Source organism: Mya arenaria, chromosome 13, assembly GCF_026914265.1.
Source record: "Mya arenaria isolate MELC-2E11 chromosome 13, ASM2691426v1".
Lineage (NCBI taxonomy): Eukaryota > Metazoa > Mollusca > Bivalvia > Myida > Myidae > Mya > Mya arenaria.
Window position 1 is genome coordinate 63,070,936 of NC_069134.1, and position 12,593 is coordinate 63,083,528.

At 33.6% G+C, this 12,593-nt stretch overlaps 1 pseudogene; it reads left to right on the forward strand.

The window, feature by feature from the left end:
• The window catches only part of LOC128215455 (phospholipid phosphatase-related protein type 5-like), a 34,523-nt pseudogene extending 23,125 nt beyond the window's left edge, over positions 1–11,398 (forward strand).
• The last annotated feature ends 1,195 nt before the right edge of the window (positions 11,399–12,593 follow it).

Genomic DNA, 12,593 nt, shown 5'->3' on the forward strand with positions numbered 1-12,593 from the left:
TTTTATTTATTGCTCCTTTTTTTAATTGACAGGAAAACATTGAAAATTGTGAAAGAGAAAGAAAATTTATTCAGCGTTCATTCAGACCTAATTTTAAACAAGTATGTCGTATTTAGTAGATACTCATGTGTCTTTTTGATCTTATATAAACAATTTATGCACTAGTCAATTGTAACGACTAACCCCCCCCCCCCCCAAAAGAAATATTAAGTGGCACATTGTTGCACCTGAATCAACTATCATGGGGGAGTGTAGGACAGATTTTTCCAGCACTGGAAATATGACCGGAAACACATGTTGGGTATGCAAGAAAACTTGTAGCCCTAGACGACCTTTATGGACAAAAAATGCTGTTCAAGTCTGGAATTCCATACCGCCTTTAGAGAATGGAAAATGTCTTCAAGTAAGAAGAGATTATATTAGCAAGTATATTTCTGACTCCTCCAAAATGCTTCTTTGTAGTAAATTACATTGGAGAGTTAAATACTCATTGCAAAATATTCAAACTTAATATATTTCATCTATTTTGTGTTGATGTTTGAATCAATGAAATTACACTATGTGACTTTATCTAATTTATGACTACATATATAGAATTGTGTATGCCTCAAATGATTGTTAACTGGTATACCTTCACAGTAGTAGTTAGTACTTTTATTCTGTTAAAACATTGCATTTATGCTATTTGCAGATTCTGATGTGCCAGCAGCTTGAAGTGGTCAAACAATCTGAAACTTGAAGTTGATGCAGCACAGAATCCCATATTTCAAGAGAATGCAGATGTTAGTCACCCCTGTCAAACTTGTTTGTGAAGCAATAATACAAAATGTGACATTTACAGCAAATATGTAATAATTGAGCAACAAATAGACCATTGCAAAACTCTGTTCTGTTAATTTTGTGCCAAATTTAGCATTAGAATCAGATACCAGATACTTTCAGTTTTTGCTATATGTTCGGTTTCTTTTATTGCATGATTTTTAGCTCGACTATTCGAAGAATAAGGAGAGCTATCCTAGTCACCCGAGCGTCGGCGTCGGCGTAACCACTTATGTTAAAGTTTGCGTACCACCTCAAATATTTTCAAAGTCCATTGACATATGGCTTTGATACTTTGCACACTTGTTCACCATCATGCCCTCAACCTATACACAGGAGGAGGTAACTCTGTCAAGCATTTTGACAAAATTATGCCCCTTTTTCTACTTAGAATTTACGTTAAAGTTTGCGTACCACCTCAAATATTTTTAAAGTCCATTGACATCCGGCTTTGAAACTTCGCATGCTTGTTCACCATCATGCCCCCATCCTGTACACAGGAGGAGGTCACTGTATCGAGCATTTTGACAGAACTATGCCCCTTTTTCGACTTAAAATTTACATTAAAGTTTACGTAACCACCTGAAATATTTTCCAATTCAATTTATGCAAATATCTCAGCACATCATGTATTGCATTGAAATCTATTCTAACAGTGATCCATGCATGTTTCGCCAACACTCTTCAATCCATAGACTGAAAAGCGGCGGAATAGTCGAGCGCGCTGTCTCTGCGACAGCTCTTGTTTCAAGAAGCAATCGGTTCAGTATGTATAGTAGTTATGGTGTTTTGACTGTCAATGAATCCAAGATCACTATCTGTAACTATGTTGTTGAACTGATATGTTAAATATTAAAGATCCAGTTGTCAATACAGAAAACATTGATTGTGCTTTTGAGAACACTGAATTAATATAATTTGCATTTTTTTCAGATAAATCTATATAAATTAATAGTAGATAATTGTAGCCTTAATTTTTGCCTATTAGCATTTGTGAATAATTTAATAGCATCATGATGGCGTTCTGTATAAATAATATAATATAATCATTTTAATTGTTTCAATTGTGATCATATATAAATAGTTTTGGAATGGAAGTTTGGGCTTGCTCTTTTTGCTGATACACTGAACAAATATGTATGAAATTATGTTTAGTAAGCTCAGCTGACAGTTATTCATTGGGTTCTTATTTGGGTGTGTTCCAACAATATCACTGACTTGATTACTTTTTTGTATATACTATATAGGCGCTAAATTTAGAATATATTTTCATCTCTGTTCAATGTTGATTGTAATTGCAATTTATCATTTCTTTTAAGATCACCCTGTGGGTTAAAATATCATTTGTCGGTAAGAGTTCATTTGTTTGTAATTACACCTTGATAAGTTTAAACTTCTTTAACATACTGGGTCTTTAAGAAAGTCTCATGATATGGAAATTTGGTTTTGGCTATTTCCATGCTTATTTCAGAATATACTTCATGTCAAAAATGTTATGAGAGGTCATAACATATTGGGCCTTTAAATGTCTAGAAAATTTTGACATTAATTTATTCATACAATTTTATTTCTCACCAGATGTAAAAACAACAAACTTTTTATCAAAGATCAAGACAAAAAGGTCACTGTGGGTGATCTGTAAAAAATACATGTTCACATGCATATTTAACTGCCAAAGGTCTAAAACATATCTCTTTTAGTGTAAACCTGATTTTAGCAAAGCTGTTTAAAATACTAATTATTTGAAATTTAGATAATTTTGATAATTAGACGATATGTTTGTCAGATTCATTTTATCATTTCAAACACAAATTCTTGAAAGCAAAGTTTATTGAAAGCATCATTTAGATTATTCTGTAATGAAAGCAGTATTTGTATTTGCCTTTAAAATCTAAACAACACATTTTTTGTTTATAATTAACATTTTGCAACCTTTTTGGGGTGGGGGTGGGGGTGGGGTATGTTTGTGTAACAAACAAATAAGAATATATTCTGTGTTCTCCCTGAGATGTTTTGCAGACAATTTGCCAGAGCTCCTTGTCTACAAATTTCTCATACACAATCAAAAATTCCTTTTGAGTAAATGTTTTGCCATGTTTTACCATTATATTTAAAGCTGTGTTAAGTTAGCTTAACATACGACATTGGACATTCAAAATCGAATGTTGTGCTGGCACGACATTGGACATTGGACATTCAAAAGTGAATGTCGTGCTAACATGACATTGGACATTCAAAATCGAATGTTGCGCTGGCACGACATTGGAAATTGGACATTCAAAATCGAATGTTGTGCTAGCACGACATTGAACATTGGACATTCAAAATCGAATGTTTTTCTGGCACGACATTGGACATTGGGCATTCAAAATCGAATGTTGTGCTGGCACAACATTGGACATTGGACATTCAAAAGGGAAAGTCGTGCTGGCACGACATTGGACATTAGACATTCAAAAAATGCTGGCACGACATTGGACATTGGACATTCAAAATCGAAAGTCGTGCTGGCACGACATTAGACATTGGACATTCAAAAATGAATGTCGTGCCAGCACGACATTTGACGTTGGACATTGGGATTTGAAAAATCAATGTCTTGCTAGCACGACATTGGATATTGGACATTCAAAATCAAAACGGTTTGAAATCATCCGCTGGACACTCATTCATTCTCTGAGGTTTAATTAGATCTTTTCACAAAATGGTCTATTCCTTTTTAATTACAAGGTTTGCATAAGTTATTTTTCAAACAAAAGTCTTTGATGATTTTAACAGTAATAAAGTGTGAAATGAAAGAGCTAGTTAAAGCGTTATTGTTTCTGCGGATTGTATTGAGCAATAAAAATATAACACCTTTACTGAACATATTCTGGCTCTCAGCAGGGTGTCCACCTTTGATGGATTAAAACTATCAAAATTGAAATAAGACGTATGCTGTATATCAACAATAAATGCAATCAACACAATTTATGAGTAAAAGAGAAAAAAACACAATCGATTGCAAAATTGCGTCCCACCAAACAATAATTCATATTGAGGTTATACAATAACAATTGTAAAATATCATTATGTAGTGATATATCAACTGCCTTTATGTATACAATGACTATAACTATGTTCAATTTGGATTTCAATTTATAGGTGCTAAGATCTGCAACATTTCATAAATATCGCGCTCAATAATAGTTCAAATATAAAACAAACAGTTAAATTCGACAACAGTACTGGTCCCGTATAATTCAGCTCATGGACGCGTGAACTGCTAAAATCTATCTTAAAGGATCATTCGAAGTCTCTGTCTATCATGGGTCCAAAATTAATATTTATCAACTAGACAACTAACCAGCACGACATATTTTGAATGCCCAATGTCGTGCCGTTTCGATTTTGAATGTCCAATGTCGTGCCAGCACGACTTCCGTTTTTGAATGTCCAATGTCCAATGTCGTGCCAGCACAGCATTCGATTTTGAATGTCCAATGTCCAATGTCATACCAGCACAACATTCGATTTTGAATGTCCAATGTCCAATGTCGTGCTAGCACGACATTCATTTTTGAAATCCCAATATCCAATGTCGTGCCAGCACGACTTTTACTTTTGAATGTCTAATGCCCAATGTCGTGCCAGCACAACATTCGATTTTGAATGTCCAATGTCCAATGTCGTATGTTTAGCTAACTTCACACAACTTATATTTAAATAGATTTTTGCCCATTCAATTCTAGTTAAAATTATAATTACCCCTGATGGTAATATACTTCAGTGCAACTTATTGGTATGTGGTCATTTTTATTTATTTTCTGTTTGTAACATATTCTTCAAATGCGTTTGTGTACTTGAATGCATAGTAGCTTTATTTTAAGTTAAATAAAAAGATTAACTCCAAACTTCATATAAAATATATAAAATGTATAGTAATGCATTATATATACTGTATACACTATTATTGTAGATGGTTGTGTATATACTTAATAAATTGCTTACATCAACAAAACTGTTTTGTTATTTAAAAAGTTTCATTTACATATACAAAAAACATCTCCCTTTTACTCCTAGTATGTTTCACTTAGTCATTAAATAAACTTTAAAGTGTCTGGCAATAACACTTCAAGCCCATAGAGGCTGTGCCTTAGTCCATATTATATATCTATGTAGAGAAAAACCTCTAAATTAATTAAAATGCACCTCTTTTTTTGGACCTGTACCTCTAAATTGAATAAAAAAGCACCTCAACAGTAAGAAGTCTACCTCTATTTTAGAAATGATTTCGACTTAAGAGGACTTTTGACCTTAATTGAATGTCATACAAATCGGTGGATTTGCCCGGTTGATATTAAATCCATGTTCAGAAGCTATAAACATTTTGTCGGTTATATGTACCTTGTCACTTAATGGCAATGATTGATAATGTCAGTGTTCTACTTCGATTTAAACTATTGTTAAAATTTGTTTCAATTATTTTATTGATCAACACTTGAAAGTATAAATACCTCAGTTTTAAAAATCACATACAATCGATTTAGGGAAATCAATAACCAACTTGTTGGTTTCCTTGCTTGCAACAAAGAACCCTCCGTCTGACAGATATAGTTTTGTTAACAATAGACAAATCATACAAATTGAAATGAGCTTTTTCTTGATTTTTATTTTTCATATGTTCAGTGCGTCTTTCCCTTCAATGCGAGCATTTATGACCGCTTATTCAGCCATTTTCACCACATTAGATTAATTCAAATTTAACTTTTATTTTCAAAGCATCCGTTTTCCACAGAAAAAAGCACCTGAGTGTAAATTGTCTCCCCCTGATCCAAATAGAGGGCGCTTTTTTATAGAGGTCGCTTTTTTATTTTTAAAATAAACAAATATAAGAGTCATATGCATACTTTTATCATAAGTTTCAATGCTTCCTGTCGCTTTTCAGATCTACATCCACGGAGCGTTGCGGACGCGGTCGGTGCGTGTGCTGCGGCCCTTTCTGTCCAATTTCTGCACAATTTTTTCAGATTAAACTCGGCATCCTTCATACGAAAAATTGTTTTCGACATGTATTTATCCTTTTTGTTTTATTAATACATTTGTATTACTTGTGGTTAATCCCATTTGGGAGTAAGAGTGCATCTTTAACAAGATTAACCTATTTATTTTCGCTTGTTGGAAAATTGTTACACTAGAGAGTGGTATTGTGCTATGGGGGATACAGGAGTATTCGGAGAAAACCCACTTGTGAGGCTTGGTGACAACGCTCAACATCGCCTGTCTCAATTCGGGATTCGAACCCGGGACTTCACGCTCTTGTGCGGATAAGTGTTGTAGCTACACAAACGTTGCTCCATTGGATAATGATATTTTGATGATAGAAAAGCAGAATTGATGAGCTTTTTACGGTTTGTTCTCATTTGTTTTCCAATTTAATCAAGATTCCATTCAAGTGTCATCCGGTCATGCACCGCAAGAGTCGTAAGCTAACTTGATACAAATTCATATCTCGATAGGACGTGTTGCACCTTAACTTATCTTACCTTATCTTGTCGTACGTTCTGTACAACTTCCGGGAGTACATATCAGAGCGGAAGATGATCCGACTGCTGCACGGGTTCCTCGTGGACTACCAACTCCTCAACGAGATCACCAAGGACGTGAGTACTAATTTAAACTTTACTTATTCTACAATTCACCTTTAATAGTCTAAAATCGTGTTAATACCTGACTACTGGTACATATTAGTGGCAGACTATACAAAAGTGTTTGACTGAGTATAAGTGACTTGCTTAATATAAGTACCTGACGACGTATAAGCGCCTGACTACGTATCAATGCTTGACTAGGTATTAGTGCTTTTCGACACATTAGTGCATGACTGCGTTTAAGTGCCTGACTACGTATTAGTGCATGACTATGTATAAGTGCCTGACTACGTTTTAGTGCCTGACTACGTATAAGTGCCTGACTACGTTATAGTGCCTGACTATGTATTAGTGCCTGACTATGTATTAGTGCCTGTCTACATATTAGTACATGACTACGTATAAGTCCCTGACTACGTTTTAGTGTCTGACTAAATATTAGTGCCTGACTACGTATAAGTGCCTGACTGCGTTTTAGTGCCTGACTAAATATTAGTGACTGACTATATATTAGTGCCCGACTACGTATAAGTGCCCGACTACTTATTAGTGCCTGACTACTTATTAGTGCCTGACTGCGTTTTAGTGTCTGACTAAATATTCGTGCATGACTACGTATAAGGCCTGACAACGTATAAGGCCCGACAACGTATTAGTGCATGACTACGTATGAGTGCATGACTACATATTAGTGCATGACTACGTATAAGTGCCTGACAACTTATAAGTGCCTGACAATATGTTAGTACCTGACAATATATTAGTACCTGACTATATGACAATATATTAGTACCTGACTATATGTTAGTACCTGACAATATATTAGTACCTGACTATATGACAATATATTAGTACCTGACTATATGTTAGTACCTGACTATATGTTAGTACCTGACAATATATTAGTACCTGACTATATGACAATATATTAGTACCTGACTATATGTTAGTACCTGACAATATATTAGTACCTGACAATATATTAGTACCTGACAATATATTCATACCTGACAATATATTAGTACCTGACTATATGACAATATATTAGTACCTGACAATATATTAGTACCTGACTATATGAGAATATATTAGTACCTGACAATACACTAGTACCTGACAATATATTAGTACCTGACAATATATTAGTACCTGACTATATATTAGTACCTGACTATATATTAGTACCTGACTATATATTAGTACCTGACTATATATTAGTACCTGACTATATATTAGTACCTGACTATATATTAGTACCTGACTATATGGCAATATATTAGTACCTGACAATATATTAGTACCTGACTATATATTAGTACCTGACTATATGACAATATATTAGTACTTGACAATATATTAGTACCTGACTATATATTAGTACCTGACTATATATTAGTACCTGACTATATATTAGTACCTGACAATATATTAGTACCTGACTATATATTAGTACCTGACTATATATTAGTACCTGACTATATGACAATATATTAGTACCTGACTATATATTAGTACCTGACTATATATTAGTACCTGACTATATATTAGTACCTGACTATATATTAGTACCTGACAATATATTAGTACCTGACTATATATTAGTACCTGACTATATATTAGTACCTGACTATATGACAATATATTAGTACCTGACTATATATTAGTACCTGACTATATATTAGTACCTGACTATATGACAACATATTAGTACCTGACAATATATTAGTACCTGACTATATATTAGTACCTGACTATATGGCAATATATTAGTACCTGACAATATATTAGTACCTGACTATATGACAATATATTAGTACCTGACAATATATTAGTACCTGACAATATATTAGTACCTGACAATATATTAGTACCTGACTATATATTAGTACCTGACTATATGGCAATATATTAGTACCTGACAATATATTAGTACTTGACTATATATTAGTACCTGACTATATTGCAATATATTAGTACCTGACAATATATTAGTACCTGACTATATGACAATATATTAGTACCTGACAATATATTAGTACCTGACAATATATTAGTACCTGACCATATGACAATATATTAGTACCTGACAATAAATTAGTACCTGACAATATATTAGTACCTGACAATATATTAGTACCTGACTATATATTAGTACCTGACTATATGGCAATATATTAGTACCTGACAATATATTAGTACCTGACAATATATTAGTACCTGACTATATGACAATATATTAGTACCTGACAATATATTAGTACCTGACTATATGACAATATATTAGTACCTGACAATATATTAGTACCTGACTATATGACAATATATTAGTACCTGACTATATGTTAGTACCTGACAATATATTAGTACCTGACAATATATTAGTACCTGACAATATATTAGTACCTGACAATATATTCATACCTGACAATATATTAGTACCTGACTATATGACAATATATTAGTACCTGACAATATATTAGTACCTGACTATATGAGAATATATTAGTACCTGACAATACACTAGTACCTGACAATATATTAGTACCTGACAATATATTAGTACCTGACTATATATTAGTACCTGACTATATATTAGTACCTGACTATATGACAATATATTAGTACTTGACAATATATTAGTACCTGACTATATATTAGTACCTGACTATATGGCAATATATTAGTACCTGACAATATATTAGTACCTGACTATATATTAGTACCTGACTATATGACAATATATTAGTACTTGACAATATATTAGTACCTGACTATATATTAGTACCTGACTATATATTAGTACCTGACTATATATTAGTACCTGACAATATATTAGTACCTGACTATATATTAGTACCTGACTATATATTAGTACCTGACTATATGACAATATATTAGTACCTGACAATATATTAGTACCTGACTATATGACAATATATTAGTACCTGACTATATGACAATATATTAGTACCTGACAATATATTAGTACCTGACAATATATTAGTACCTGACTATATGACAATATATTAGTACCTGACAATATATTAGTACCTGACAATATATTAGTACCTGACTATATGACAATATATTAGTACCTGACAATATATTAGTACCTGACTATATGACAATATATTAGTACCTGACAGTATATTAGTACCTGACTATATAACAATATATTAGTACCTGACAATATATTAGTACCTGACAATATATTAGTACCTGACAATATATTAGTACCTGACTATATGACAATATATTAGTACCTGACTATATGACAATATATTAGTACCTGACAATATATTAGTACCTGACTATATGACAGTATATTAGTACCTGACAATATAGTAGTACCTGACAATATATTAGTACCTGACTATATGACAATATATTAGTACCTGACAATATATTAGTACCTGACTATATATTAGTACCTGACTATATGACAATATATTAGTACCTGACAATATATTAGTACCTGACTATATATTAGTACCTGACTATATGACAATATATTAGTACCTGACAATATATTAGTACCTGACTATATGACAATATATTAGTACCTGACAATATATTAGTACCTGACTATATAACAATATATTAGTACCTGACAATATATTAGTACCTGACAATATATTAGTACCTGACTATATGACAATATATTAGTACCTGACAATATATTAGTACCTGACAATATATCAGTACCTGACTATATGACAATATATTAGTACCTGACAATATATTAGTACCTGACTATATGACAATATATTAGTACCTGACTATATATTAGTACCTGACTATATGACAATATATTAGTACCTGACAATATATTAGTACCTGACAATATATTAGTACCTGACTATATGGCAATATATTAGTACCTGACAATATATTAGTACCTGATTATATGACATTATATTAGTACCTGACAATATGTTAGTACCTGACAATATATTAGTACCTGACTATATATTAGTACCTGACTATATGACAATATATTAGTACCTGACAATATGTTAGTACCTGACAATATATTAGTACCTGACAATATATTAGTACCTGACTATATGACAATATATTAGTACCTGACTTTATGACAATATATTAGTACCTGACTATATATAAGTATCTGACTGCCTGACAAGGCCTGACAACGTATTAAAGCCTGGTTACGTATAAGTGCCTGACAAAGCCTGGCAACGTATTAGTGCCTTACTACATGCAATTGCCAAACAATCTGGACGCGAGTCCACGCCCGACTTTCTGACAAATTGAAATGCCTGACTACCTTAAGTCCCAATTAGTTGTTCCTGACTATCTGACTACATACTTTTGCCCGGCTATCGAATTGCGTATTAGTGCCAGACTACTTGACTTTATAGATCTTATGAAGTACTAATAACTGTCAGACGACATCAATACGTCAAGTGCTAATTGAGTTCCTGAAGCTCATAGATATTCCTTAAGTAAAGCCTATTTCAAATATTTCTATGTTACTTTCCTCGATCATTCAAAAACATAATTTGTGACAAACCTATCCAGCCAGCAAATTGTTTTGTCAATTAAATTGTGTTACCTTTTCATGTTATAGAAAATTTAACCTTGTTGTTGTACTCATGCAACATCACACATAAATAAATACTATCTTCAGGGCAAGCTTCGTCTGTTCCCGGCACCGTTCCACATTACTCGTGCACACACTCGTCCCGCGCCTTACCAGAAGTTTGAAGGCATCAAACCACAAACAACGCCCCTCGCCATGTATGGAGATGGCGGAATCGACCAATCGGGAGAGAGATACAGGGAAAACCCCGCTATCGACTCAGCCTATAACGAACATCAAAGATTATCTCATCTCTGAGGATATTAATACGTTGACAATGACCGTTGCCATCTATACCACACCGCAACCTAGGCATTGCCCTATCATTTGCTCGAATGTGACAATATCGGACATATTATACATAGAATCACACTCGAGTCCCGTTCATGTGAAGAAACCACGGTGGCTTGATGACAAAGGCTCATTAAAGTCACAATAAAAAAATTCAACAAGCCAAAATTATATTTTATACATACTTGAACATGTATATCATCAATATAATACATTGCCATAAACATAAAATGAGATTTGAAAAAAAATACCCTATACTGTAATATGAAACCAGTGAAGAATGTTCGCCCGGCGAAAATGTAAACAAAGACCAATTCTCGTCGAAAATGATAACTTCCAATTAAGCTACAAACAAAATACCTGGCTCATATATGCAGCGACCAGTTATGTGCAGGTTAACACCGGTATCCTTGTCGAGAGAAACAGTATACGACGAAAATGCTTCAAAATGCGAATTATCACAAGCGCTAGGAAGAAATTGTGCTGTCAAAATGACGTAGTACCCGGCTCGCCTTCATCGATTAGCCAAAGCGACCGAAGGACGGGAACCAAGAGAACACTCATCACTTTTACATAGACTATCGTTACCTTACCTCAAAAGGTTCTCCTGTCAAATATTCAACCCGTCGTATAGTTTGCATTTTTTTCAAAAACGGTGGAAAAACACACACGCAACAGACGATGGGTTGAATATTTGACAGGAGAACCTTTTGAGGTAAGGTAACGATAGTCTATGTAAGAGTGTTGAGTGTTCCCGTGGTTCCCGTCCTTTGGTCGCTTTGGCTAATCGATGAAGGCGAGCCGGGTACTACGTCATTTTGACAGCACAATGTCTTCCTAGCGCTTGTGATAATTCGCATTTTGAAGCATTTTCGTCGTATACTGTTTCTCTCGACAAGGATACCGGTGTTAACCTGCACATAACTGGTCGCTGCATATATGAGCCAGGTATTTTGTTTGTAGCTTAATTGGAAGTTATCATTTTCGACGAGAATTGGTCTTTGTTTACATTTTCGCCGGGCGAACATTCTTCACTTGTTTCATATTACAGTATAGGGTATTTTTTTTTTCAAATCTCATTTTATGTTTATGGCAATGTATTATATTGATGATATACATGTTCAAGTATGTATAAAATATGATTTTGGCTACTTGAATTTTTTTATTGTGACTTTAATGAGCCTTTGTCATCAAGCCACTGTGGAAGAAACCACACGGAGTTAAGATAAAGCTTACAGTCGCTTTCGCTA